The sequence below is a fragment of the Sciurus vulgaris genome, assembly GCF_902686455.1.
Source record: "Sciurus vulgaris genome assembly, chromosome: 15".
Classification (NCBI taxonomy): Eukaryota; Metazoa; Chordata; class Mammalia; order Rodentia; family Sciuridae; genus Sciurus; species Sciurus vulgaris.
In genome coordinates this window covers 46,707,899-46,729,613 of record NC_136476.1, presented here as the reverse complement: position 1 = coordinate 46,729,613, position 21,715 = coordinate 46,707,899, and the positions used below count along the sequence as shown (strand labels likewise).

The following is a 21,715-nucleotide window of genomic DNA, read 5'->3' as shown; positions in this document are numbered from 1 at the left end:
CCATCATTTTACAAAGACATATATTGCTCTCAATATTATCTTTCACCTTCTTTTTATTTATAGGAATTGAAGAGTGCTGCTAGAAAGCTGCATCATGAGCTGCTGGTGCTTCTAAACTGTCCAGTTGAGTTTTACTCATAAGAGGTAAATGTCATTTTATTTTAATTGTATTTTGAGGCTAAAATGAACTATTATTTTGTGTCTTAAAACTTACTGTCCTTATGAAAAAAAGCAGGCTATTTTATCTCATCATATATTTCATTAGGCAATCCCTTTAGTTTGTGAACCCCAAAGGGACTAGGGGTAGTTATTGACATATTGGCAATATACTGCTGGGCTTATATATATTTTTTTCTGTTAAACTGCTGTATGTCATATGTGATGCATTTCAGACTGTCTGTATACTGGTTGTATTTCTGTTCTTTAAGACAGTATTTTAACATATTCAAATGTTGCACAGAATGTGTGATTGCTAAAGATGTTTCTTTATTAATACTATGGTGTAAGTATGTGCTATAATGCAGATATAGGAGATAAATCATTATAAATTTAAAGTGGAAGCTTATTTACTTCTGGGTGTCTTTCCCCCATTAGTCCTAATGGTACCTAGTAGCCTTTAGTATGTTGTGTATGTGTGCGTGGGTCATTTTCGTATTGTTTTTCTCCCTTACTTGGTTTGTGATCTTTTACTCTGCAGCACAGGTGTGTGTGTGCATGTGCGTGTGTGTGCGTGTGTGTTTCAGTTGTTGGAGAATTTATTGAAACATTTGCAATCACTGCTTTCCTCTCACAACCTAAAACTATAGAAAAAGGTTGAATCCAATGTTGCCTAGAAAGGTAAGGCTTGCCTAGTAACTTAAGAAATGCCTCATTTAATTCAAATAAAGGAAGACACATGGGACTGCAACACTAAAGAATGAAGTAGTCACATAAAATTTTCTTCTGAAAAAAATGCATTTTTCGTGAAAGAGAACATGCCTGTTTGCAGCTGGTTTATGTGTCTCAAACACTAGCAGCAAAGAAGGAATGACATGTGCATAAATGGTATACCCAGATTCCATGTGAGTGCACACACAAAAATGTACACACACACACACACACACACACACACACACACACACACTAGTCTAGAGTGGCATATTGGGGTCCAATGGAAACCAACACTCTCCGTGCACAGAAATATAACTTGAATAAAGAAAGAAAGAGAAATTGATTTCCAGAAGTAACGGGGGAGAAATTAGATGCAAAATGCACTGAATTGGTCACATTTAAAATAAAAGCATCATTGATAAAATTTAAATCCTGACGCATATGGCTCCCTTTTTACAAGGGTCTCTATTATGTTAATTTGGATGAGATAATAGGGAAAGAATTGACTGTCATGTGAAGAAAATTAGGGAAAACTGCTAATTTGCACAGCACAAAACTGTCTGTCATTTGCAGGGCTCTTCCAATCAAAAAGAATATTTAATGGCACTTAAAATATGATAAATGTGAAATGATTTGAAGGCACTGTGAAATATAATTGCTTCTTTGAATATTTCTTTGAATACTCTTTCATAGTTCCTTTAGTCAGTGTAAGTAATCCTGATAAGTTAACCTCATTTTTCTGCTTTAAAATGTATGTGAAGTTCTGCAGTCCATCTCTTAGTGTGAAACCAAGAACACTGGCTATGTTCTGATTTACCTTGATAGTATATAGGAAGAGACTGTTTTTTCTTTATCAGCTAATAGTGAAACACACATTATTAATTTATGAAATAATTAGAGGTTAGTTTGAAAGTTAATTTTTTCATTTGATTTAGAAGGGATTATTAAAAATTATCAAATTCATATGAAAATTTTTCTACATGGAGCACTTCCATTTTAACAAAAGTGTAAATGAGATGAAAAGATGAGTCCACTATCCTCTAGTGTCTTGTTCTCACAATTAAGCTCACTCACTTGTTCATTTCCAGTTTCTTCTTCCTGAAACACTGGCCCCATTTCCTTTGTCTACACAGTCAAATCTTTATATATAAAATGTTAAGGGAGACGATAATTTTTCCCCTCTTCCAGGTACTGAGTTAATTACCTGCTCTTGTATTGCTAGCTTTGAATGAGAGAGACAGAGAGAAAGAGAATCTTTATTTGGAGGAGTTTTTAAAGCTATCCAAGAATGCTTTTCCATAATACTAGCTAAGAGATAGAAGTATTGTGAATATTGCAGAGACGTTTTATGATTCAAATTTAGAAGGTAATTGTCGCCAATGTGACAGCCAGTGTGCAATGAGAATGCTGACAGCATTAACATTAGCTTCAGAGAAGGGGTGGTAAAATAAATCAGCATTCTGAATAGAACATGCCCACAAGCTCAGTACAAAATGAAGAAGGGCATGGTAATGAATTTGATGATTTCAAAAGATTGGGTATATCTTGTTTAGAGAAGAAAAGATTTCAAAGCATTTGAGATGATGATAATTCCCTGTAAGTACTTTTATTACTGTCAGGTGAAAGGGAGATTAGTTATATATATATATAAGTTATATATATATATATATATATATATATATATCTGTGTCTTTTAGGGAAACCCCCAGATCATTGGGAAGTGATGGGACCAAATATGGGAATTTTAACATTATACCTTATGGATTTTTTTTTTTTTATTTCTTTAGTTGTTGATGGACTTTTATTTTTATTTGTTTATATGTGGTGCTGAGAATTGAACCCAGAGCCTGACGCATGCTAGGCAAGTATTCTACCATTGAGCCACAACCCCAGCCCCTTATGGGTTTAATTTAAGTAAAAAATAAAATGACAAAAAAAAAATCCCATGAAAACTATAATTTTTCCCTAAATATCAAGGGTTGAGAATCCTACCTTTAGAGATGTCAGTTGGTGTTTTAGCAAGCCAACTGCTTGCAGACAAGTGTTTGAAAAGATAACAGTTCTTATCTATCATTATTCTAACATCCCTTGATATCATTATAGAGAGACATAGTCTTTACATACATTACTATGTGTTGGGGGCTGTGCCATGTTGACCGCGCCAGGGTGGCACCTGATCACATCGGCAGCAAGGAGGTTAATTGACATTGTAAGGCCCCCAAAAAGGAAACCCCAACTCTGTCCCATGGATGGATGGCAACCCCAATCAACCGCAGGAGGCGTCACTTGATGCAAACCGCAAGAGGTGTTTATTCCAGCGCGCTGGGACCCAACTCGAGGAGTCGAGTCCCTAGCAGAAAATCTTGTAGGTTTATAAAGGCAGAAACCACACATCGGGAGGGGTCACACATGAAAGGGGGAAAAGGGGGAACAAAGCTGCCAGGAAATTTCAAAGGGGGTCTGGGTTTGCTGACAACATGTTTCACAATGTTTTACAACAGGTGTAGATTCTGGTCAATAGTTTCTGGTAATCCTACTGTTTGAGCACTATCTGGCTATCAGGCTCAATTTACTCTTTTACTCTCTGTTTGGGGCTGTTTCATGGAACAGCTTTAAGGGCTTTGTTCCCATTACTGGGAGGGAAACCTTAGGGAGTTGAGATAAAACAGACAGCTTAAAAAAAATGTCCATTCTTTCAACATAAGCACACTCAGGTGATTTATCATCCACGCACACAATGTATGCACATGTGTTCTCGAGCACTCCTAATTGTGCCTGCTCAGACATCTAGTGTCTGGCCTAATCTTTGCCTAAGAGGCGTGGCCCTGCTCTCTGCTTCCTGGAGGTGATATAAGCGTAGGCGGAGCGAGACAGCACAACATGCGCAGCAGCAGCTAGTAGAAAAAGGACACACACAGCAGCAGCTAGTAGAAAGAAGAACACAGCAGCTAGCAGAAAGCGGCGGAAGGCAGATCGCAGAACGGAGAACTGAGACACATCACTAAAGCACCTTAGGTAGACGCACCCTTAGTTCACAGAATGCAGGACGCACCAGTAAGAAGCAGCAGACCTTAAGTGAGGCATACCTAGTCTCTCTTCCTCTAAGCTCTAGCAAAGCCTGTCCTTCTCTCAAAGTATCTCTTAAGCAAAGTCTCTCTCTCTCTCCTTTCAAAGCAAGTAAACCTCATTTCCTCCATCCTCTATAAACAAACAAGCAAGGAAGCAACCCAGAGATAGAAGTGGCTCAGTTTCCAGTCCACCACCCATAAGACCCATGCAAGTTGTTGCTGCAAGCGGTGACAAATATCCATGGATTTTGTACTGCAAAGAGCCAGCGACACTATGTCATCAGATAGGGAGCCAAGAAGGTTCTCCAGAGGCATAAGGGGAGTTCAACTTGGTCCTGACAGGTTCTTTTTTTTTTTTTTATTTTTGCAGGGGAGGGGTTACTTGGGTTAGTGGTAACCCAAGAGCATTACCACTGAGCTACATACCCAGCCCTACTTATTTATTCATTTTATTTTGAGATAGAGTCTCACTAAGTTGCTTGGGGCCTCACTAAATTACTGAGGATGGCCTCGAATTTGCCATCCTGTCTCAGTCTCTGGAGCTGCTGCCCAGCCCTGGCAAGTTCTTGACTTCCACCCAGGAAAGGATTTCAGGATGCCTAAAAAGAGTTACAAACCAAGTTCTATTCAAGGAAATGAGTAACTTTATTCAGAAAAGCAAGAAATAGAGTGGGCCACAAACTGAAAGGGCAAAGGAGAAGGAGGGCAGGCACTTCAGAGGCAGACATGTCTTGGGCTCTTCTTTTTTAAGGAAACTGTACACAGTGAACATGGGAAGTAGAAGTGGATGACTTCCAACCAGTGGGCTCGTTTCTCTTCATCATGGGGCACAGGGCAGGTTACAGTGATCTCGTTCTTTCAGGGTCCCTAGGTTAATCTCATCCAGCCAACAGATAATGTTTGAAATATACCCATAAATCTCTAACAATATTTCCTTGGCTTTATTTAATCTAAAGAAAGTACATTGTGTGCATTAGTAATGTATGTTGGCTTTTTGGTAATGATTTTAGGCTTGGAAGAAAATAGACTTGGGGAACAAAGAGGAGGCTGTTTGTAGAGCTTCTTAGATTTAAAGTTATCATTTCTTTTCCCTATACTGTTAGTCTGTTTTCTATCTCATATTTTTCTATCCTAGTTCCATTAGATCATTGTATTTAATACACAGTACTATTTAATTCAATGTTATTTGACATTGACTTTGTTTTATGCTCCTTGTTTTCTTAATTTAAGGGGATCATTATATAAAGAAATTTAAGGAAAAATGCTGGCATGGTTCTCTTTTAATTCTATCACTAACTAGGATATAAACTTGAAGTCAACAACTGACTGTTTTTTAGTTCTTCTGAAAAATAAGAGGGCAAAATAAAGTGAGCCCGAGATTCTTTCCAGCTTCTAAAACCTGTTAGTTTTATCCATCTGGCATAAGCTGCTGAAAGAAAGGCAGACTTTTTCAGTGGTTGTCCACTCCCAGGCCCAGAGGTAGCATTCCTTCATCCCCACTCAATAGATAGGTCCCTTTGGCAGTTTTCATTAGGTGGCTGGGCTTAGTTTACAAGTCTGCGACCAGGGGGAAATAAAACTACTGCTCACCCCACAATGTCTTTGAGGCTGATGTCAAACCAGTGATAGTAAGAGAGAATGACTTAAAATAAACCATCATAAACTATATGCTTGGCTATTTCAATCACTTTGAATTAGAACCCAATGATTATTGAATTACCTAGGAATACATTTTACAGTATAGATTGAAATTAAATATTTATGGGTACTTTATTGGTTTTTAATGATTTAGGGTTATGACTAGGATCAGATGTTGTCTTCTAGTCAGACTTCTGTTCAGGTAATTTGTAAAAACAGAAGGTTTTTCCTGAGGAAAGTCTTGACATTGTTTTATAGGTCCTCTTTTGTGTTCCTCTGTATAGCTACACTAGTAGCCTGTTCAGGTATGTGTTCTGGTGAGACATCTCAGCTTCTGAGAATTTCCAAATTTATGCATGTCTTTTTACCCAATGGCTATGGCCTTGATAGGAACAACAAACATCTGCGGTATGATACTGATCCTAGGATATCTACATTGAAATCTCTGCACGCCAGTATGAATCTGCAATGTAGTTTTAAGATCCAGTTTTGAGGGAAAATTACCCAAATGACATGCATCCTTTTCATTCATCCATATAGCTTAAATTTTATCAATGAATTCAACAAGACTGTTAAACTCTTTATATTTACTCTGTAGAAGTGTTTTCACTGAAGCACAGCTTGAATCAATGCCACCAGCTTACATTGATTTGTGTTATAGATGCTAGAAACCCATGCTTGCATTTACTATAGTAATGTAATTCATGTCATGGATTTCTTCATCCTTCATAAAATTTCTCCTTTCAGGAGACCATGGGACATATTTTCCTCCAGTCTCAACACTCAAATAGCAGAACTTTCTTCTGACAACACATTAATTTTAACTAATGATTCCATTTGATTAGGCAATAAATTTACTTGCGTGTGTGTGGAGAGTACCAGCAAGCTCAGAACCAAATCTAATGTACATGCTCGACATGTAAACAGTATCTAATGGCATTCATGGGAGCAAAGCATAGCTGCTTTGGAATCAGTCTAGGTGCATATCTTGTTTCTTTTCCTTGGATCAAGGATATATTTGGTCATGTTGCCATCAAATATTTCTCTTTAGTGCTTATATTATGGTGTTGTGAAGATTAAACAAGATAATTATAGTATATTGGCATACATTCCTGGTAAATGTTAAGAAGTTCCCAAATTTTCTACCACCTGTCTTGGCCTACCAAAATAAATATTCATACTTGTAGTCATCCAATAAATCTTTATTGAGCAACTCTTATGTTATTACCATCTATATGTGAGTAAACAATATGCAAGAGATCATTATAATAGGGTTTATGTCCTAAATGAATAGTATGGAATATGGAATTTATTATTAATAAAAATATGTGGAAGGAAATATTCAACTATGATAAGGGTAAAGTTGGAAGTAAAACAATTTGAGAGCTGAGGCACTACTCTGAATTGTCAAGAAAGAACTCACTCTAGATATGACATTTTAAGCAGGGACATGAATGATAAGAAGGTCAACATAGCTGGGTGTGGTAGAATACTGCTGTAATCCCTGCTACTCAGGTGGCTAAGGCAAGAGGATCCCAAGTTCAAGGCTAGCTTCTACAATTTAGTGAGGTCTTCAGCAACTTAGTGAGACCCTGTCTCAAAATAAAAAATAAAAAAATAAAAACGGCGGGATGTGACTTAGTGATAAAATACCCTGGGTTAAAACCCCAATACCAAACAGAAAAAAAAAAAAAAAGTCAATATGTGCAAAACTTGTGTATGTGAAATCAACTTTTCATTACTATGACCAAAATTCTAGGCAAGAACAACACCTAGAGGAGGAAATTTTCTTTTGGGGCCATAGTTTTCAGGGGTTCATTTGATAACTGGTCATCTCCATTGCTCTGGGCCTGAGGTGAGCCAAAATATCATGGTGGAAGTGGGTGGTAGAGGAGAGCTGCTTAGTTCACATCAGCTAGGAAGCAGAGAATGAGTGGAAGAGAGAGAGCACAACAGGAGTCAGGAGCAAAATACAATCCCCAAGGGTATACTACTAGTGACCTACTTCCTCCAACCATGCCCCACCTAGCTGTTCATTCAGATTATTAATGCATCAAATCGTTTAATCCATTGATGAGCTTACATCTCTCATCATCTGATCATTTCACTTCTGAATGTTCCTGCATTGCCACATGGCCTCTTTTAGGGGACATCTCATATCCAAACTACAACACTGCAGTATCTGTAGGAAGATCCTTCAGGGAGAAGGAGAATCTAATCTCCAAGAAGAGGAGACAAGAATCGTATTGCAAAGATGTCAAGGTGCTGTTATTCCCATCCAGTGAAAGTTCATGGACAAGAATGTGGCTCTATTCTTCCTTCCTTTTAAACTTGAAGTGCAGGCCCCTCCCACATGGAAGAGCTGAGTCATCTTTCTTTTTAACACACTCTTCTCCTTTGAGTATTGATGTCCAGATGGTGAACTAACCAAGGACTTACTCTCTAGGCTACTCTCTCCTTACCTTTATTTTCATTGAAGGCATTGAACCTAATCAAAGTAAAATGTACAATTTGTACCTAAATTTAGGAGTGGGCATAGAGGTCTCTTAGGCTTCTAATACAGAGCCTGGTTCCAGATAGTGTATTACAAGTCTCTCTATTCATATTTAGGCTTAAAAGGAGAGTTTAATAAATTGAACTTGGCCCTCCTTTGTCATTGTCTCTTACAGATAGCTTCCTCAGGAGTTACACAGGACTGTGGTCTGAGAAAGGAGTCCCAAAGTTCAGTATTCCCTTAAACATCAATCTGATTTTGAATAGGTACACATTCAATCCCTAGAATTATTGTATCTCTTTTAAATTATTTTTCTTATTTTTATCCTATATCAAATATAACTTAGTAAACCTAAATCCTTTCAGCAATAAGGGAGAACGCCACAGGCTCTCTCAGTATAAATATTTAATTTCTTGCTCCTATTTATTTACTGTCCCATAGTGCCTACTGATAGCATTTTTACTCCTTATGCACATTACTGCCTCATCAGTCCTAATAAGGGACTTAATTCCTTAGTTCTCTTTACAATCACCAATTCAGGTCTGATTTGAAGTTGATTCTTTCAGGAATGGGGGCCTGCCTTTTGTGTTTCTATATGCACTCCATGGACTTGAAACTGGATTCTTTTATGACTTAGAAATTATCTTCACTACACAACAGAGAGAGGAAGTAACATTTTAAATTATTTTATGATATTTCATGTGTTCTTTATATACCACTTATATTTTCAGTGATCAATGTTTCTGTTGAAAGAAGACAGAATTATTATGGATAGATATTTTAGAAAGACATGAAGTAGATTTCTTTTCTTTTTTTTTTTTTTTAGCTTTTATTTTTTTTCCCCCAGTTTTTGGTTTGCATCCTCTCCAAGGCCCCTCCCAGTGTTTTGCTCAGGTCAGGGTTGAATTGCATTGATTTGGGTTTGTGTCATTTCCACAGGGCATGCAGGACAGGTAATCACAATACAACTGCACCCTGACAGGCTGGCAGCATGTCCTGCCACCAGGAAAGCGGCTTGAGATGAATTTAGATGACTTTTTTTTTTTTCCTTGATCTGACAGATACAATTCCTGACCTATATTTCTATCCATATCTTCCCAGTAGCAGAAAATACTGGGAAAAACTAATAAATCTCTTATGAACTCTTGCACTCTTATCCTTGATATGTGAAACTTTGTTCATATTCTTGTACTTTAGCTCTGTAAAAGTTGAGTTGACACTAGGAAAGGCATATTTTGGTCACTGAGAATACTGAAGATCAAAGTCTTGGTCAGCTGAGCCATCAGAAGTTTAAATGGTGATGGATATCTGGGGAAATAGGAGAACATATTAGTGTGTCAATATTCATTCAATAACCTTTGTGACTGGCAATGTTTTAAGCATGTAACAATATTTATGTAATCAATCCCTATTATGGCCTGTTCTTCAGATATTAAAAAAACTCAGGGAAGGATTAGTGATTTGCCCCAAATGACACAAATAATTAAATACATTATGTTACATACAGGAATGCATTTAGATAAAGAGGCCGACAATAAAAGAAATTTTCTTGAGAACACAGAGACAGCAATGACAGCGATGCGGTCTTAGCAGGACTAAAAATGGTCTTTTCTATGTGCTCCTCAAAATCTCCTAATACTTGGCAGTTACGTGAGAAGGAGTAATTTTAGAGATGGGAAAAAAGTGGATGAGTATCAACTTTTCAAGCCTGCATAAGAAATCCTTAGAGAGAGTAATTAAAAAAAAAAAGCATCAATTCCTTTCACTTGCAGCCTAAATAATTTTGCCACCCCATCTAAATTTTCCCCTCAGATAGGGGTATAAGTAAGATTAATCTCAGCAGGTTTCTGGTAAACCTATTTGCATCTGGCTCCCTCTGGATTCTGATTACATTTTGCCCTACTGTTGTGTGACACCCAGCATCCTTGGGAATCTCTTTATGACTCTGAGTGCATGCTCCACATGTAATTCACAGCAGCATTAACAGAGTTCAACACCTAATTAATTCACCAATCAGCTGTCAGAGCCTGTGATCTTTTCCTAGTTCACTGTTGAGTTCCCTGTGGGAGAATCAGTATTCTCCAAGTGTCATTTCCATTATGCTGCGTGTGGTGTTAGAGCAGAGTACTAAGTGATGCTGCTTGTTCATGGAAAATATGCCATCCTCATGAGTGCCTTGATGACTTTGTTAAAAATACCTTCTGCCACCCCTGCTCTCTTGTTCTCATGAATACTGTGGCCCCACGGTGCAGCAAGACTTTCACCACACCACAAATTAAAAGAAGGCAAATCAGCATATCTCAGTTTCATGCCTTTGCATTTTTCATTTGAGTTTTTCTATTTTATGTTAAAAAACTTTATTCTAATTGGATTATAGAAAAAAAGGTATTTTAAAAATTATTAAAGATATTTTAAAAATGATCTTTGATCATTTTTGAAGACTTTTGTGTCTCAAATTATCCAAAATGGGGACATTTTAGGTATAATAGAAATATTCTTGACTGCTAAGTATTTCATGGATTTACAAAATTAAACCAAGTAAACATGTTTTAATGAGTACTTTCAGGAAAAAATAAGCATGGGGGGGAGAAACAGAGTGCTGAGTGCTTAAGAATTAGTTTCTTTATGATTGATATCTGCTTTAATGATTGTATTATTGAAATTTGGGGCTGAGAAACAGTGCCTCAACCCACTTATTTAACGTAACAATCATTTGACTTTTTCTTATAGGTCTGTGGTCAATGAGCAGGTAATTTTGGTGAGCCTCAGCTGGACTGATTTTAGCTAAGGTTGCTCAGGCATGTGAGGTCATCTTGGGTAGACCAGGACTGACTAGTCTAGGAGAGTCTCTCTTATGTGTAATTTTCTCACTGAAGCAACAGGAATGACTGAGCCATGTGACTTTCCTCACCCAGTGAATTACCTTGGGCACATTCATTTAGGGAATGGTAGCCACAGGGTTTCAAGACAAAGAATGCAAGCTTTTAAGACCTCTCTAGGCAGTGTTAGGACTGACCAAAGGTTGCATTTGTTGCATTCTGTTAGCTAAAGCATGCTACAAGGTCAGCCCAGAAACAGAGAGTGAATGAATGGACCCTACTTCTTCATTTGGAAAGCTGCAAAGTAACACTAAAAACAAACTGGATAATGAAAGTAGGGAGTGAGAAATGAGGACATTTTTGCAATCTGCCATCTTAACTGCCTGGTGGATTTTGTTGGTCATCTAGTCCTAACCCAGGTTGAGTATTATCCATTTGGGCTTGTTCTAGTCAGGAACAGTTCTCCTCAGTATGGCCCCACAATATTGCATCAGTATGGTGATGCATTCCATCCCAGTCCATTCAAAAATCTTTTCTTTTTGATACTTCCTTTTATTGTTTGTATTGAATATTGAGAAATATGAAAAGAATTAAATGTGCACGGGGCCGGGGTTGTGGCTTAGTGATAGAATGCTTGCCTAGCATGAATGAGGCACTGGTTTCAAGTCTCAACACCAGATAAAAATTAATTAATAAAATTAAAGTATTGTGTTCATCTGCACTAAAAAAATTAAAAAAATAAAAAGAAATATACAAAGTGTGAATAAAAGCATAAAATGCAGAACAATTATGTCTTCCATCTAGTGTACAGAAAAATTAATAGATCCTGATAATTCATATGTTCCTCCCTGATCAAATCACTCTCCCTGTCTTCCCAGAGATAACCTGTCTTCTATATTTTATTATTCTTTAACTTTTCATTATGGGTTTAAGACAATTTATCTATGTGTAGTTATTATACAGTGTAGAAACTATAAATTTTTGAAATATCCACTAATGGAATCATATTGCATCTGCCAGATCAGCCACTACTTTGAATTTTGTGAGGTATTTAATCTGTTTACATTCATAACAATTCATAGCAGAATAATTAGGCAAGAAAAAGGATCAATAAACCACTTTATCGCTACCATCTTCTATTTGTTGAAGTGAGTTACCAAGTATAGCGCAAATTCAAAGGAATGAGAATTAGGTTCTACCTGTGGTAAGGAGGCATGTCAATGATTTGTGATCATTGACATTTGAGGTCATTAAAATTTTGCCTCTTTGCCAGTAACATCTTTAATAGTAACATGAAGTATAAGATCACAGATCTCTTTAGTTTCCTTTAATCTCAGAATTTCTTTATGATGCATGACATGGTCATACCCAAGCCATTGAGTTCTTCTGTAGTTTGTCTTGCAATTTGGATAAGTCTGATAAGTAGGTTTGGTTGGGACCAGGCCTGGTACAGCACACCAATAATCCCAGAGAAGTGGGAGGCTGAGGGAGGAGGATCACAAGTTCCAGGCCAGCCTGGGTGACTTAGTGAGAACCTTTCTCAAAAAAAAAAAAAAGACAGAAAAGATTCAATGATACATTTTGTTAGTAATATTTAACAGGTAAAATTCTCTTTGTATCATATAAGAAAACCCGTGATGTCTACTTTGTTCTTATTATTACTATTTTTATTTTTTTAATCACTTGATTAAGTTGATGACTTATAGTTTCTTTTTTTTGGGGGGGGGGTTCTGGGGATTGAACTCAGGGGCACAGAACCACTGAGCCACATCCCCAGTCCTATTTTGTATTTTATTTAGAGACAGGATCTCACTGAGTTACTTAGCATTTCACTTTTGCTGAGGCAGGATTTGACTCAGTGATCCTCCTGCCTCAGCCTCCTAAGACTCTGGGATTACAGGCATGAGCACCTGGCATGACTTCTGATTTCTTTACCAAATAATTACTATCTTTTACTTTGTAATCAAGATGATGTTTTTGAAATCTTTCTTTTTATCCATTATAATCAATAAGATACTGTGACCATGAGTGTATTCTATTATTCACTGAGATTTAACCTACTTGCTCTACAATAAATACTTTTAAATTTCTTTTCAGATAATTAATGCATTATAAAAGCATGTTTCATATTATATTTTAACATTTTATATATACTTTAGATTGTCTTCATCCTGAGGGTCAGGTAGGATATCTGTGTCCAGAACCCAAAGCCATGGTTCCTCCATTTTTGTAGCCTGCATTACATTATTTTCCTGCCTCTCATAACTGTGGCATTGTGGTATAATTATTTGTTAAAAGTTGAGCATACTGTCCTCCAATTATTCATATATTTTGGCTCCTCATATTATCTTAAGCACCATGTGGTAAGAGTCAACAGTGTATTTTAAACTTTCTTCCAATGGTAACTCTGAAAGTTGGCTACACTTGAGAGATAACATTTTCATAAAGGAAAATAAAAAGCCTAATGATCTCATGGCTAATAATCGCCATGGTTGCTAAAAACAAGATTTTCTAGATACATTTACAAATTATAAATTCATTTAATCCTCCCAATGTTTTCTGATTGGATGATATTATCACAATTTTACTGACTACAGAGCTAGTCATGGTAAAGCTGTTTGTCAAATCTGACTGTCCTTCTCCAGATGTTGTATTCTTAACTATTGTGCCTCACTGCCACAAGAGCACTGCCTCTGAAAAGCCGTGAGGCACCCGGAAACCTCTATATGAATGCAAAATCACCAAGGGATGGGAGGCTGGAGTTAGGAGAGAACATCAACATCATTCCTTTGCTTCCCAGATTATTTCCAATGTAGGAATAAAGTTGAGGCAAAATTAGATCTCCTGATGCCCAACCACTCGAGTTTATTTTCAATCTTTTCATACTATAAATATCTTGTAAAATGAAGATACTCTATACTCAATTATTCCACCAGAGAAGACAATATTACCTGACAATGTCAGTTTCTAAGCTTAGATTCTAAAAATATGCTAGATATACCATACACTAATTAAATGTAGACTGATTATGCTTGCCTTATTTGAATGCAAAAGGGCTTTGGGGTATTGATTTGGATGACCCATGCATTTTCCCACAGATAATCTGGTTAACTCAAACTTTTTCTCTTGTTCTAAGTAAATATATTAAACATAATTCCTCTACTCATTTATTTCAAAGTAATCCTTGTAAGGGCAATTTGTGAACAATGAAAGAAGTCTTTCCTGGTTATCAAGTAAAGGACAAACCATTATATACATATTCATGAATTAAAGCACTCATAGTTTTGTATTGTTTAATTTTAGCATGGGTAACCATAAGCTTATCAAGTATAATTGGAAGTGTACAATGACACAACCTTTTGATATTCATGGATTAACTGTCATTCTCATTGTTTAGTATTGTTTCATAATGTATAGATTGTTTTAAAATATGACCTGAAGAATATCCATAGGTAATAGCTTCCCTGGGATCTATAGAAAAGAATAATGTTCAAAATCTTCTTAGTGTTCTGTGTTCTCATTGATAAATTCATTCTAGAAGATTGTTTTTATAGTTCTCTTATCCTTAGATTTCTGGTAGTTTTTGTGTCTTGTCCTCAGGGCAAATTCTCCTCAGATACACCTGTCCTACATACCATTCAATGTGCAAGAAATATCTATTAAACACCTGCAGTGTGTAAAGCACTACATAGGACTTCAGAAATGCTATAATTGCATAAAAAATGAGCCTTTTGACTCATTAAGTGTGTTAATGCCTTCAGTGCTTTTTCTAGTTACATGAATTACTATAGAATAATGTCCTGCTTGCACCTCCATATAACTGAGCAAATAAGACCTGTAGTCTGCCATCAGACTTTTACCTCATCTTCTGCCACATCTCTCCTTACCCCCTTCTTCTCATGCTGGTTCATTACATTCTTAACATCCTGTGCTCTGCTTTCTCCTCCTCCTTCACTCTTACTTCAAATGCCTTTCTCATCTTTCAAGATTCAACTCAATCCCCTCTCTCCTGCACAGGATTTATTTATTTTATTTTATTTTAATTTATTTTCAGACATTCAACTTCCTCGCTAGAATTTTTTGTTTCCTACTATTCTTTGGAACTTTGTTGCTGTTGTTGTTTAAATTGCTATTGCATACTAATCTGTTTTGTTGTAAACCGTTCACAATTCTGTCTCTATCAGAGAAGGGGAAGAATGAAGTTTGAAAGTCAAATCATAGCTCAGCCATTTGTCTACCTAGATAGGCTTGGATAAGCTCTTAAGCTTCTTTCCCCTGTTTTATAAAAAGTGAAATAATAAGAACATTTCCCTTAGAGCTAATACTTCATTTCTTTCTCTTTAGCATGTGACCCTGGTTGATGAGTTACTAAATGGGTATGTCTTGTGCTCTGAAGAATCAAAAGGGAGAATGAATCAACCAGAAAAGCAATCAGTTGGAAACAATAGCAGACATAGTTCCCTGGTCAAATTTCAGCTCTAATATTCATTAGAAACTGTGAAGATGAAGATACTTTTGGATTAGACTCTCTTATTTTTATTATGTTGATTTCCTCTGTTTGGTTTCACTCCCTAGCATTACTTCTCCTAACAGCAAAAAACATTTTCAAAAAGGAAATAAATTTGAGAAAACTGAGTGTTAAACCAGGATGATAGTGGTTGCTTATGGATTGATTGAATTTTTGACATTCTGTGATGGAGATGTCCAGTGCTGTCACCTATTCAATCTCCCTCTCCTTCCACACAACTAGAGGGTTATAGTTCGTTCATTCACTCTTGGGGTGGGCTCTGTGACTATTGGGATCTCTAGAATCTAAGCAGAAGTGACTGAGTGGATTGCAAGGTCCTTCAGTACTGTCTCTTCTTTTCAAGTTGACTAGGGGAACACTGCTCTAGGTGATACAGTCACAAGCTTCTGGAACCTTCATCTGCCTAAAAATCCCAGTAATGCATGAAACAATCCCACATGGAACTTTCACATGGTACGTGCAGAATTACTGTGCAATAAACTTCTACTTTATTAGTATATTGAGATTTGGGTGTGTATGTGATTAATTTTGTTAACAATACCCTAATACATATCCCCCACAGCACTGATAAATATCTTTGAACTAAAGATTTAAACCCCTTTTTAACATTAAGTAATTCTGAGGTTGATTAAATGTGGTATACATTAGTAAATTTTATCTTGTTTTAGCCATATACTTTTTATCAATTAATTATCATGTTTTCCCTAGATTCAGTATATTTTCTAATCTTGATGCTCCAGGCTGAAGATTTGTATATCTCTGTGAGGCTTTTGCCCTAATTCTGATATTCTATGGTTATTTCACAAGGATTTTGTGAGTAAATTAAAAATGAATCAACCTCTCACTCCCTCTCCTTTCAACTCTCTCATAAACTGGTATCTTTCATCTATTTGAGCAGCTACATCTTTCCTTATATTTTTCCCCTGTTATTTCAGGAACATGGCCTACAAGATAAACAGTAAAATAATACCAAACTCACTGCTTAAAGAACCAGATACAATTTGTGTTCAATAATTCTTTTAGGCCTCTAATAAGTAACACAGCATGATTTTGGAGGAATTCTTCCCTCATCAGTTGAGAATAACAGTCCATTGTTCAATTAAATAGCAAGACATTGTATAGATTGGAAATCCAGGGATCTGCTCTATTTCTATAGTAGTCTGTTCTTTTATGAGTCTCAGTAGCAGTAAGAGCCTTAAGCTGTTAAAAGCAAATAAAATTTAGATAGTTTGGGTTTAAGCAATATCAATCTTCATTGTGGTCACATTTCTAAATCTTTAGAAAATTTCAGCCAAAAGTTGATGTTTTATAAATGAAGGGAAAGTCACAAATAATAATCTATGAAAATATGTTAACTTCACATATTCAGTAAATTATTATTGAATACCCATGTCTTAAATAATAATCGCCTATTCTAGTGGGGAGGTGGGAGGTGAAAAAGCTTAATATACACAGATAATGTTCTTGTGCTTACAAATTAGTAGGGAAAAAGGACATATGCAGATATTATCTTGTAAGAAAAGCTCTAATATCTTAGGAACAAAGTTCTATGACAATAAAGTACAAGTTTATCTAAAATTAAAAATTTCAAATTGAAAGTTAGGTACTTGTGCATGGATTAGATAGCCAGGGAAGACTGAATTTTAACACAAATGAAGAAAGAAGTTAAAGAGTACATTATGACCCAAAACCATAGAATAGGGAAAAAAAAAAAAAAAAACTAGATATGGTAAGGGGATGTGAACTGTTAGAGATTGGAAAGGCTGAAGAATTAAGTGGATATTTCTGTGTAGAGATTGATAAATTCAGAAATAGAAACTGAAATCTTATCAGATTATGTAATATATGAATTTGCTTTGAAAGCTATAGAAATGAGGGCCATTTCAGATTTCATAGTAGAAAACCAAAATACTGTGGAAAACCTTTAAATTTTTTGAAAATAAGAAATTTTACTAAAACAATGCACTAATATTATGACAGAAATTAGCAGTGGACTTAAATCTCTCTGCAGGTTTAATTTTGAGTCAGGAAGTGTTGAGTGGAAATGGATAAATTTGATCAACCTCTCAGAGAGCTCTGATGAACATGGTTGATGCTTCCATGGAACGTATTTGTTGACTTCTTTTCTTGCTTTTATTAATGGTGAGCATGATGGTGCAAGATAGAATCAGTAGAGGTTGCCAGAGAGATTCTGTAAGTGGGAGAATCAGACATAGACCAATCAAGGTCTAGTCTTTCCTATACTACTGATCAGATGACCCTGGATAAATCCATTTCTATGCCAATAGATCCCTGCCCTGCTCTAAAAATCTTATAACCATGTGCCCTGTGTGAGTGAGTTGGATCCTCACCGCAGGGAGGTAAAGCTGTTAAAGACTATTGAAGGGCAGAATTATAATATTTTCAAAGAGTTTAATTGCTTTTATTTTAATTAAATTTACTTATTTACTTACTTACTTAATTTTTTTAAGTACTAGGGATTGAACCCAGGGCATTTTACCACTGAGCTACATCCCCACATCTTATTTGTCTCTTTCATATCGGTCTTGGTTTATCTGTTTTGCTTCCCACCCACACTTTTCTCTTCTCTTTGATTTACAATCCAGTGGTTAGTTTATAGCTTTTACAATTTCTTTTTTATTTTCCCAGTATTTTCACAACTCTCCCAAGATTTGACAGCTTTTTATCTAACTTCATATTCCACAGAAATTTAGGGAGAATGGAAGAAAATTAAAACATAATTTAAATGACTTTTTTTTTTTTTTACTAATTTTAGTGATACCATGTGATTTAGGAATTTTTTGACCTACATATGCATTCTTCTTTTCTGAGAAAAGCATTTTCATCATTGTTAGGAGAAAGCACAACACCAACATCTTCAGAATGACACCACCTAGATTAGAGAATCTGTCATATACTGGATGAGTTAGTTATGACAAGTTAATTAACATACAAAACTTTAGTTTCTTCCTGTATAAGTTAGCATCTGCATTTAGATCATCGTAAGGATTTAATGAAGCAGTAAACTGAAGTGGAAGCAACTCTCCTGAGACATGCCAGTCATTACCATGGTCGCCACTTTTACTAATATTGCCATTAAGTTTGGAACCTGTATCACTCTTCCTTCTTAAGGATTCCCATTTTCTTTGGTTATGCATTTTAACATAATAATTATGGTTGCTGGCATTAAAACATACTACAAAAATATATGTGCTTTACTTTGACTGAAAATATTGATTGTAAGTTGAAAAAGTTTAAAGCCATGGACTTTACTACATCAGTGTGTTTGTTTGTTTGAGTTGCTGTGCTGTGAAGTAGGACACAATTGAGCTAAGGTATTGATGACTTCCAGTCTTAGAGTATCTGAAGCAAGCCTGGAGTGGCCAGTGCCTCCAAACTGGTTGCCTGTGGTTACAAGCAATCTTATCTCTTTTCTGACCAGTTTCTTGACATGCCACCATGTGAAAGTTTGGAGGCATTGATTTAATGGAACTCTGCCAACAGAAGATGAGTTTTGGTGGATTCTTTATATATAGCTAGGGTGTATAAACACACATATACACATGCACACACTTTTTCTTCAAGAATGTTCTTTCTTTTCTTTTTCCTGAGAAATGATTGAAGGAGTAGGTAGCTTTGGATTGAGGGAACCAAGATTTAGAGTATCTCAACTTCCTAGTCTACTGCGAGAAGGAAGGCAGTTGCTTTCCTTTAACTTGTTAAGACATGATTCAATATGAAAATTAAATTCAGATAACAAAAAAAAGTTAGAGAATTATCTGTTGCCTCTCTAATGAAATATTTAAGTGATTATTATTGGACTTTATGTATAAACAAGCGCATGTACCAGATATTCACTGGGCTCATTGGATTTACTATATTACATGAGATGCTTAATAAGTGCCCCGTATAGGAATATCCATGTACCATATGAAGATGCATTCGCCTTTTCTTGGAGAAATGAGGCAAGTGGGCAATATGTAGGCTATGAATTTAAGCTTTACTAATGTAAATTTAGTGACAATAATCATCCTGGAAAGAGTCTATGCTCTTTCATACACTATCTGGGGCAACCATAAAGGCAGAGTTCTAAACCGATTGGATTAATATATTGTATTTTTTGTAAAGCATCATTTGGACTGAATTATTATGAAGTGCCTTAGCCTTCTCAGAGACACTAGTCTGTTCATCTTGATGTATGGGAATTGTAAGTCACTGTTTTCCTGCAGTGGAACTGTGCAGGCATCATTGAGTGCTTTACAAATAATACAGGATGCTGTTCACTCTGTTTTGTGCATATCACATTTCCACTACTATGTAGGCCTGTTTAGGGTGCATGCATCTACATCTTGTTCTCACTTTATTAAATATTTTTCCAGGGTCAATTAACCATAAGCTATCTAGGCAGTAAAAAGAAAGAAAAAAGAAATAACTTCATAGAGAGTTATTGTCAATAGAAGGTGACATAAGCTGAAGTAATAATAAAAGTTCGATGGAGAATATATCAAGTTAATGTATGGTATAATCTCAAACTCTGTGGAAGGTGGAAGGTTTGGTTTATTGTGATGTTAAGGGAAGCAAGCACAATCTTGAAAGGCTAGTTATTTATGAATTCCTGAAGGGCAAAGTAACCTTTACATAAATGCAATCTACTGAGAAAGTAAGATGAAATTTTAGTACATCTGTGTAATTTCCTTTGTAATCATGGTATAAAAATCCACATTTTTTATAAAAATATATATATAATCATAGTTAGGGAAACAAAATATATCATTTTATGCTATTGGGAGCTAGTAGAAAATAAGGTACATTATAAAGCATTATTTATAAAGCCATGTGCTAAGACAGAAAACAATTCCAAATCATTGACACTGATTGTGTCAGTTACTCACAAAAACTCACTGAATAGTATAACTGTCAGTGTATCTGTTAAAGCTCAAACGAGGTACCTACAGGTAAATAAAATGATATATTATTTTACTCAGTGGGGAGTAAACATGAGGAAACGATTATTGGAAGAGTTATAGTAGCCACAGTAAGTTATGGGAAGTGAGAGGTACTTAGGGCCTATCCACTAATATTTTGAGTGTGATGGATTGCAGGGCAACCACACATCCCATAATATATCTCTACATAGTTGCCCTCTGTATCCGTAGGTTCTGCGTCTGTGAATTCAAACAAGCACAGACTGAAAATACTCAGGGAAAACAAACTTATATCTGTATTGAGCATGAATAGACATTTAAATTTGTCATCATTCCCTGTAAAAAAGAGTATAACAACTCTTTACATAATATTTACATTACATTAGGTATTATAAGTAATCTAGAGATATCTCTACTGAGCATGAACAGACTTTAACTTGTCATCATTTCCTATAAAAAAGAGTATAACAACTCTTTACAGAGTATTTGCATTACATTAGGTATTATAAGTAATCTAGAGATAATTTGAGGTATTCAGGAGAATGTATACATGCAATTGTTACACCATTTTAAATAAAGGTCTTGAACATTCACTGATTTGGGTATTTTGGAAGAGTCCTGGAACCAATTCTCTGTGATACTGAGGGATGATTACATATCATGTATTGAGTTGGATTAAAAGACTGAATGTGCATAGTATTTGCAAATTCTAGGGATCGTCAATTTTCTCTTTTTTCAGTTTGGGAGTTGTAACAAAGTAATGGTCAAGAAAATCTAGGCATGGTGTCTCTCAGTTAAGTTGCCACATTCTGAAATGTGTTTCTCCACTTTTCAGAACCAGAAGCAGACCCACATATAAACCAGAAATACTAATGAGAATCCTTTGTAATGACGAGAATTTTTATATACTCCACCAAGAGCAAGCGGTTCTCTCCTCCAATAAAACTATGTAGTAAAGTAAATTGACCATTATAAATCTTCTTTAATGGTACTAAAGGAAGTATAAGAATGGTTGGAAGGTAATATTTCATAAAAATCATTCTCCAATGGAGGACTGGAGGTATTTAATCCTAAATTAATTTAGGATTAATATTTAATCCTAAATTTTCCCCGGAACAGGGCTGGATTCTTGATAGAAGAGGGCTTTCCTGGATCTCATGTCTCAATCTTTTTCTTCTGTCTGATCCTTTCTGTTGTTGCATACTGCATTTGGATGGGTTAGCATCAAACTAATTCAAATCTACTTTTACTGGTCTGTGATTCACTGTATTCTTCCACTTTCTTAATTAGTCAAATTCTCTAAATTGTCGAAGTTGTTGATTTTGCAAACCTCAATTCACATAGTATTTATGCTGCCAGGCTAATTGTCCCAA

At 35.9% G+C, this 21,715-nt stretch overlaps 1 protein-coding gene across 7 annotated transcripts in view; it reads left to right on the top strand.

Annotated features, from left to right (window-relative positions):
- Positions 1-21,715, top strand: part of LINGO2 (leucine rich repeat and Ig domain containing 2) — a 1,166,767-nt gene that overhangs the window by 492,423 nt on the left and 652,629 nt on the right. For all 7 annotated transcript variants that reach the window (XR_013759532.1, XM_079112353.1, XM_079112352.1 and 4 more), the window contains one exon: positions 64-144. The gene's annotated coding sequence lies outside the window, so the exon portion shown is untranslated. The remainder of the gene's footprint in view (positions 1-63; positions 145-21,715) is intronic.